An 8,816-nucleotide genomic window follows, 5' to 3' on the forward strand; every position below is an offset into this window, starting at 1 on the left:
GGCGTCCAGAACATTAAAGAATTCCAGATTACAGTTGATGTGAGTCTGTGGCTTCACCCAATTCCCCAGGTACTAAGCCTTCTGTAAATAAATACTTTTAAACTGATTAATACCTTTTCTGTGCAATGCCAATCGAGATTTCTATCTATGTTAGGAAATTATATCTAAATTATTATTAGGTTTTGTACCTCACAGTATATCCACACTGTATGAGTCAACCTGGCTCAGATGATGGCACTCTCTCCTCTGAGTTAGAAGGTTGTGAGTTCAAGCACCATGTTGGGACTTTGATCTCATATAGTCTCTATACTGATACTTCAATGCAGTGATGGAGTTGCTCTGCATTGTTGGTGCTGCTGTCCTTTGGATGAGATGTTAAACCGAGATTCAAGTCTTCCTGTTCAGGTGAACATTAAAAATTCCCACGGCACACTAGAAAAGAGAAAGGAGGTTCTCTCTCCGATGTCCTGGCCAACAATCCCCCAAATATAATTGGTCATTCACTCCATGGCTGTTTGTGGGATATTGCTGTACACAAATTGGCTGCTCCGGTCGCCATCAAAATACAGTCACTAAACTTTACAATACAGACGGTGAAGTGCTTTGAGACATCTTCCCGACGAGAAAGGCACTCTATCAAGTGTAAGGATTATTATTGTTTTATTTTATCTCAAGTTTTGGTGTGTGTTCATCTTCTCAGTGGAATAGGATCATTTTAATATGTGCAAATATGTATTGTAGCTATATTTTGACATACAATATATGTATAAAACACTTTATTCCTCCCATCTGCTACATGCACTGTGTTTATTAGAGTAGAAATGACCTATGATTTATGCTATCAATATATTTATTAATACCAACTACAGTGAGTTTATATCATTTGAACTTTAATTTAACACATGGCCGGGCTTTGCCTGCTCTGACCAGATTTAATGGATGAATTATGTAGGTTTATTGGAGGAAATTGCATGCACCTCATATCAGGGTTACTGGCGTATTTGTCAGGCTGCTTGATTCAATGATTCATGGAGCCGCCTCTCTTGTATCCACAAAACTAAAAGAATTTTATGGATAAAAATATAGAATATATGCTGTGTTTAAGTGCACAATGTAAACATGGAGCTTCATGCCATGAGTCAGCTACACAATCCCATGTGTATAACGGGATTTGTAAGATGTCTTGTAATACACTTCATTGAGTGTAGGCAGATATCTTCCCGAGCTCAAAAAGGTTTACCTAATCTGCATAGTTTTACATATCGCTTACAACCAAACGGTTGCCAGCAAAATTGCTTGTTGTAATATAATTAAGACAACAAGTAAACCATCAAGTTGATCACTTGTCCTTGCAGCTTCATCTGTTTTTGCGGCAAAAGGTGTTCCGTTACAGGGTGGAAGGTATGGAGAGAATAGTGACCAGTTTCCGCCACAGCTGATCATGTAAGTAAACTCTCATCTCCAACCCTGTGATCTTCCTTTATTCTCCCCTTGCAAAGCTGTGGGCTAGAAAACACTAAATAAAGTTGGCAGTATTTGCAATGCTAAATTATAATAAGGAACACACAATTAGACAGACACACTCTATAGAAGTGTACACACATTATTAAAAAATGATAGTGACTCAGCCCATCTCAGTTGGTGCACTTGTGTCTCTGAGACAGAAGTTCAAGCCATGCATCAGGACTTTGAAGTCATATAGTCCAGGCTGATGTTCCAGTGCAGTCTGCCTTTTCATGTGGAGTTAAAGATCCCAGCGCATTGCTCAAAAAGAGAAGGGTGTTTCTCTTTCCTGGTGTCCTGACCAACACTTCCGCAAACATGGCTGTTTGTAGGTCATCGTTATGTGCATATTGACTGCCATGTTCACCTATAAAATATAGTCACTGCGCTTTACAACAATTCCAGTTAAGTGCTTTGAGATATCAACCCGATGTGAAAGGCACTGTATTAAATATAAAGATTTAGTTTATGTAAAAAGGGTACTTGATGAGTTAATATATATCTGTGTAAAAATGATATTGGTTCCACATTTGTTGTTGTCTTATTTGCTGTAGGTTTGCCTGGATCGGGTTGATCTGAGGTTGGGTTCCTCACAAGATGGTGGCATGAGGTGTTCTAGATATTAATTCTTGACATGTTATATAAAAGCCACTTTGTGTATTGACAGCAGCTTCAAAGTGTTTTCTTTCACAGCTATTTTGTTTGAAGAATGAATGCTTTAGGGAGTGAACGAGACTTGAATACTTGGAATAAAATATCTCACTGCGAATTCAGATTAGAAAGAACTGTACACTCTTTCGGTTCTCGATTTGTCTGCCAAAAGTGAGTGGAATAATAACAACAATAATTAAAAAGAAAATGAATACTGGAAGGAATAAAATTACTCTGCTGAACCGTGAAAGTGAGACTTCAAAGAAATGACAGAAAATATCATTATTATTAACGTGGAATGAAATCCATTCAAAATTGTTCAGCAAAGGTTATTGCTCTGTTATATCAGGTTATTGCTGATCCTCAGATTAGACTTTTTCAGAACATGGGTTGAATGAAATGAATTCCCTGTCCTCTAGGGGGTGACTCCTTCTGGGTGTTTGGCTCAACAGGAGATGGCAGGTCTTCAGCATATTGTCTGAACGACGACTGCAAATGTTGATCGGGTTATTTGACTTTAAGTCATTCACAACTGAGATTGATCATGTCCTCACAAGAGGATCCAATACTCACTCATACACACACAACAACAACAACAACTTGGATTTATATAGTGCCCTCCATGCTGGATGGTATCTCTCACACACACACACACACACACACACACAGACAGACACACATACAAACACACACAATCACACACAAAAACACGTCCTAATGAAGGATCAATGACTAGAAATAAATTATGGAATCTGCTGGCGACTGTTTCGCTCTCCGTCAGAGCTACTGAGTCCAAAGCCGGTGCCTCCAAATTTGCCTGGCTTAAATCAGTTAGCTCAGCACAGAGCAGGAATCATAACTCTTTGTAATAGTTTTATGATGAGCTGCAATCTAGCACAGAGTGCATTAAAGAACGATAAACAGTGCAAATCAAAGCAAAAAAAAAGATTTAGAGACCGAAAATTTGCAATAACCAATGAATTTCGAAGGAAACAAGATCACAGAAGGTCATTGCTGCGTTCGAACTACCCAAGATTCTTCTTTAAAAAGTCTGAGCTTAGTTCATTTCATTATATTGGTAGATGGCAGCAGTGTCATCTCTGAAGAGTGATGGCCCCTCAGTGAAAACTGTCAAGAGTAATTTTTTAAATAAATGCAACAAAGATGAGATACAGTCATACCTGCTTTCTGCCTGGCCTTGACGGATCTATAGATGATTCATCTGCTTGTCTGTGTTTTCAGATGTGAAAATCCTTATAGCCCATGAATCCACAGTGATTTGGGAATGAAAGGCTCATTTGCTTTCAGTTGCAAATGGAGAATTTCTAATGCTTGGATTTTGGGAGCATTCCACCAAAGTGCCATTTAACCACCAGTCATTACAGTGTACTGAGAAGGTGAGGTTAATTTAAGAAACCTTTTGTTTGTGAAGATTTAATTAAGCTATCAGAGAAAACAACAATAACAAATTGCACGTCGGGAGGACGTCCCAAGGCCTGGACAATGAAGGGTTTGCAACCGAGCTGCAGTTGGGGTTAGAGAGGGGAGGAGGGCAAGGAGGGTGGAGGAGGGAAGATGACTAAAGGCACTGTCGAAAAGGAAGGTCTTGAGGCAGGACTTGAAGGAGGATGGAGTTCCAGAGGGAGATGGTAGAAAAGCTGAAGGCCTGACCGCCGATAGTGGAGTGAGCAGGACGGGGGACATGGTGCAGGCCAGTGCCTACAAAATGCAGGGAGTGGACAGGTTAGTGAAACTTTAATAGGTCACAGAGATAACATAACATAACATGTAGGAGCAGGAGTTAGGCCATTCGGCCCTTCGAGCCTGCCCCACCATTCAATCATGGCTGATCTTCTAATCTAACTCCAGCTAATAACCTGACCCTGCCTTATCCCCATATCCCTTTTGCAATAAGAAATCTAATTGGGAGGAGCAAGACCGTGGAGAGCTTTAAATGTGAGAACTACAATCTTGTTTATTTATTATTAATTGTGATTATTAGGGTGCAGTCAGCAACTACTCAGAATGAACGTTTAATATTTCAGAGGCAGCTATTTTTAAACCTGTTCTAAACACAGCAGGAGTTTATGTGTTCTGTGCACAGCTGAGAAAACTCCCTTTTACCTTAGAGACTTCCATGCTGTTGGGCTTAACACCACACAATGTGACAAACTGGCCAGGCAATGCTTTTAAGGATTCAGTAATGTGTTCTTCCAATAAGAACCATTGCCACATTAACCTACATGCCAGCAATCACTACACCTCAAAGTAATTCATTGTGTGAAGAGCCACAAGCCGCTAATGCACCGTTGAATGTGATGAATTTGCTGGTTTTGAGAATCACCTTTGCGAGGCCTCTGTTGTATTGGGATTCATTGATTTAATTCCAAGCATTTTACAAGCATTGTATGGTCAAGTCAAACCTTCTCACGTGTTGATGGGGTCTATAATATAGATATGCCTGGCTGTGAATTGAGGGAAGAGACATTTCAGTCAATGTGTAAAGTTAGACCCTGAGAGCAAATGTATATATTAACTGCTTGTAATTGAAACCTCCTGACATTTTATGTGTACAGTATAGAGGGGCTATGATCTTGAAGTCCACAATAAAGGCTCCAACATATGTTAAGATTGGGTCATAACCAGTAGCGATGGCTATGACAGGCAAGAGCTTTTATTTTTATTGACTATATTTCTCTTTACTTTGTGGTCACACACCATTAATGTGACCTGCTGTTAAAATTACTGTCAAATGGAAAGATGCTGCATCGATTTGATGTTGTGGGCAAAAAATCTACTCACTTTCCATTATGTTTTAGTGGTGCACGTCTGCCTGAGCAGATTTAGACTTCAATATTAGAGAAACATTCTGGTTATCAAGTGGGTTCCAATAATGAAAGTCCTGGGAATGGAGCGACTATTCAAGCCTCAGGGCCACTGTCTACTTACTATGTTTCAATACCAACCAATACACAGGTGGATCTTGGTATGAACACTATGATGCTTCTAAGACGTTAAACAGGTGTCATCTGCCTGTTCTTATGGATGTTGAAGATCCCATGCCACGAGTTGAAAAGAGAAGGGAGTTTTTCCTGGTGTCCTGGCCAACAACCCCCCAGATAATATTTGGCTGTTTGTAGAACTTTGGCTATATACAAATTCCTTGCCTCCCTCAAGACCCTCCTTAATTTCAAGACCCTCCTCTTCGACCGTGCTTTCGATCACCCTGATTCCCCCTCCTTCCCTCCCCAATCCCGACCCTCAGCTCGGATCCGAAACTCTGACTGCCCAGCACCTTGGGATGTCCTCCTGACGTGAAAGGCGCTAAACGAATGTAATGTTGTTGTTGTTGACTGCCGTGTTCACCTTCAAAATAATAATCCTTGCATTTGATATTGATTGTTGAATCATCTCAAAGCGCTTCACAGGATATACTGTGAAGTGGATTGACACATTCACTAGACTTTACAGTAAATCCAAGAGCTTTGAGATGTCCTCACAATGTGAAATGCAAGGATTATTAATATTATAATTCGCTCCAGACAAGTAAGCTGGGATGATTTGTGCAGGATTTTGCCTGGTGCATTTGCAGCCATTTAGCAAGGGGCAGGTCAACATTTAATCAGCTTTGGTTAGTTTCTAAAAAAAAACAGTAGAAAGCAACTGGCAGATTCCAACGTGAGTCTCCAATATTGTATTGTGCTCAGAGCATATTTCAGACAGTATTCCTCTAAATGAATCAGAGAGGTTAGCAATCCAGGAAAGCTCTGATTCAGCCATCACCTGACAGTATGTCATGAATGGCTTTGGGCAGTGTAGTGATTTCAATGAGAAAGAATATTTAAAGAATAGAATATTTAATAATAATAATCATTGCATTTGGTCTAGAGTCTTATTCATGTCAGAAGGACGTTCCCACGGGATTTACTGTGAAATGAAGTGACTATGTATTTGTAGGCAAATGCAGAAGAGAATTGTGCACAGCAATGTCCCACAAACAGCCATGGAGTGAGTGACCGATTTTATTTGGGGGATTGTTGACCAGGACACCGGGAGAAACTCCCTTCTCTTTTCGATTAGTGCCATGTGGTGTTTTAACGCCCACCTGATTAGGCAGATGGGGCCTTAGTTTAACATCTCACGTGAAGGAACCCCCTTGAATAATACAACAAACTCGCTGTCAATGTAATGTCAATGTCATTTCAAGTCCCGACATGGGGCTTGAAACCACAACCTTCTGACTTGGAGGTGAGAGTGCTATCACTGAGTCAAGCTGAAAGCCCAATATTCAGGACTGTTCACAGGATAAACAAACTACATTCCTTCTAAGACAAATTGCACAGCAGGATTGCTTTGGGGTGAGGTGTTAAGGAAAGGTTCCTTCTGCCTATTCTGGCCGTTTAGGTGGACATTAAAAGATCCCACGGCCCATTTTCAAAGCAGAGCAGGTGCTTCGCCTGGTGTCTTAGCCAATATTTATTACTCAAAATAAAAACGCCGCTAAATATTAGGTCTTCGCCTCATTGCTATTTTTGAGTATTGGTGCTACACGTTATTTGCTGCACTTTGCCTGTGTATCAATCTCTACACTTCAACTTTTTGAAACATATTAATGTTCTGATATGTTACATTAAATGGTTGGAAATTCTCGTAAGGTAGACTGGAGTTACAGAACACACAAAACTTAAATGTCAATATGTTTTAAACCGCAGTGTTGTAGATCCAATGGCAGAACCATTATAAAAGCCATGGTATAAAGACTGGTACTTCAGAATGATTCATTGTTCAATTACCCTTCTAAAACAGTATAATGCTGAGTAATTGCTATATGAACCATACAACTGTGTCTGTGGATCTCAGAGAATAATAACCTTCAAGCTATTATCACTCAAAACTATTTTTATTATTACTTTAGATGGGAATAGTGCTAAAGAAACTTAGCTGTGAAATGTCATAACTGAAAATTCATCAGCCATCAGAACAGGCAATACTATGCAAAACCGAGAGTATGCAAATGCAGAGGGAGATTTCACTCATAAGAAAAGCCCTTTTCCTCAAATACCAACTAACAAATTCAAATAACAAACATTCAGACATCAAATAACAAATAATAATTACCTTTGCATTTTATATAGGGTCTTTCGGTTCAGGAGGATGCTCCAAAGCACTTCACAGGATTTATTGTAAAGTATAGCGACTGTGTGTTTTGTTGGCAAACACAGTGGTCAAATTGCACACAGCAATGTCCCACACACAGTCATTGAATGACCAACTTTACCTGGGAGATTGTCGGCCAGGACCTCGGGAGAAACTCCCTTCTCTTTTCAGGTATTAATAATAATAATCCTTGCATTTGATATAAAGTGAATTGACTATTTTGTGGGTGAATCGAGGCAGCCAATTGTGCATAGCAGTGTCCCATAAACAGTCGTGGATTGAAGAGACCAAGTTATTATTATTATTTCTTTGAAATAATTATTATCCCCCGGAAAACCGATCCATCAATTAACTAACAACCGGGTTCCTACTTACTGCTAGGTAAATAGAGACGTGTGCAGTAAGGAAACTTGCCCTACGTTTCTCCCTGCCGAGAATCCATATTGCCACAACAACAACAAATTGCATTTATATAGTGCCTTTCACGTCAGAAGGACTTCCCAAGGTGCTGAATAGTGAAGGGTTTGCACCTGAGCTGGGGGCTAGAATTGAGAGGGGGAATCACAAAACCTTACCATCCATCTGAGCAGGAATACACAATCTCATTTAACATCTTATCTGAAGAACAGCACCTCCCTCAATTCAATGCACCCCAGGCATTGCTTTGGAACCCAAGGCGAGAAAAGGTGAGTGGAAATTTCCAATGTTGGGCTTCAGCCCACAAGCTTCTGACACAGAGGCAAAAGAACTAACGACTGAACCAGGCTGACCTCCCAACATATTTTTAGCACTAACAAGATACACGCTTTATAGCCTATTTTATAGGCCACAGTGGATTGCTCCACAGCACAAATTTGGTCGAATTGAATTCTTTTCATGTTAGTTGCTCAATTGTAAAGACACCATCCCCTGAGAACTCTAAATAAGTGTGTTTCATGTACTTAGCCCTTATAAGTGAAGTATCATGCCACAAGAGTGCAATACTGCTGATTTACACTAAGCGTGGATCCTATCTAGGAATATGCCTGTTCAACACAATTGGCAATAGTTAAATCAAAGCGGTAATGACATTATGGACATAACAAAACTCGATCCATTTTGTCCAGGAGCCTCCGAGATAAGAACAATAATAATAATCCTTGAATTTGATATATCGCCTTATCATGTCTTCCAGACGTCTCAAAGTGCTTCACAGAATATACTGTAAAGTGAATTGACTGTACATTTTGTGGGCGAAACGTGGCAGCCAATTGCGCACAGCAGTGTCCCACAATCAGCCGTGGATTGAGCGACCAATATATTATTATTTTTTGAAGGAATTATTACCCCCGGAAAGGCAAGCTGCCAATTAACTAACAACTGGGTTCTTACTTACTGATGGGTAAACGGGCGTGTGGAGTAAGGAAAATTCCACCTGGGTCTAGATTTACTCTATTTCATACTTTTCTGAACATCCATAATTTGGCAAATTCTTTAAATGCAGCCTAAATTTCAAAGCTGAGGTT

The sequence above is a fragment of the Callorhinchus milii genome, unplaced genomic scaffold (genome assembly GCF_018977255.1).
Source record: "Callorhinchus milii isolate IMCB2004 unplaced genomic scaffold, IMCB_Cmil_1.0 Scaffold15, whole genome shotgun sequence".
Taxonomy (NCBI): domain Eukaryota; kingdom Metazoa; phylum Chordata; class Chondrichthyes; order Chimaeriformes; family Callorhinchidae; genus Callorhinchus; species Callorhinchus milii.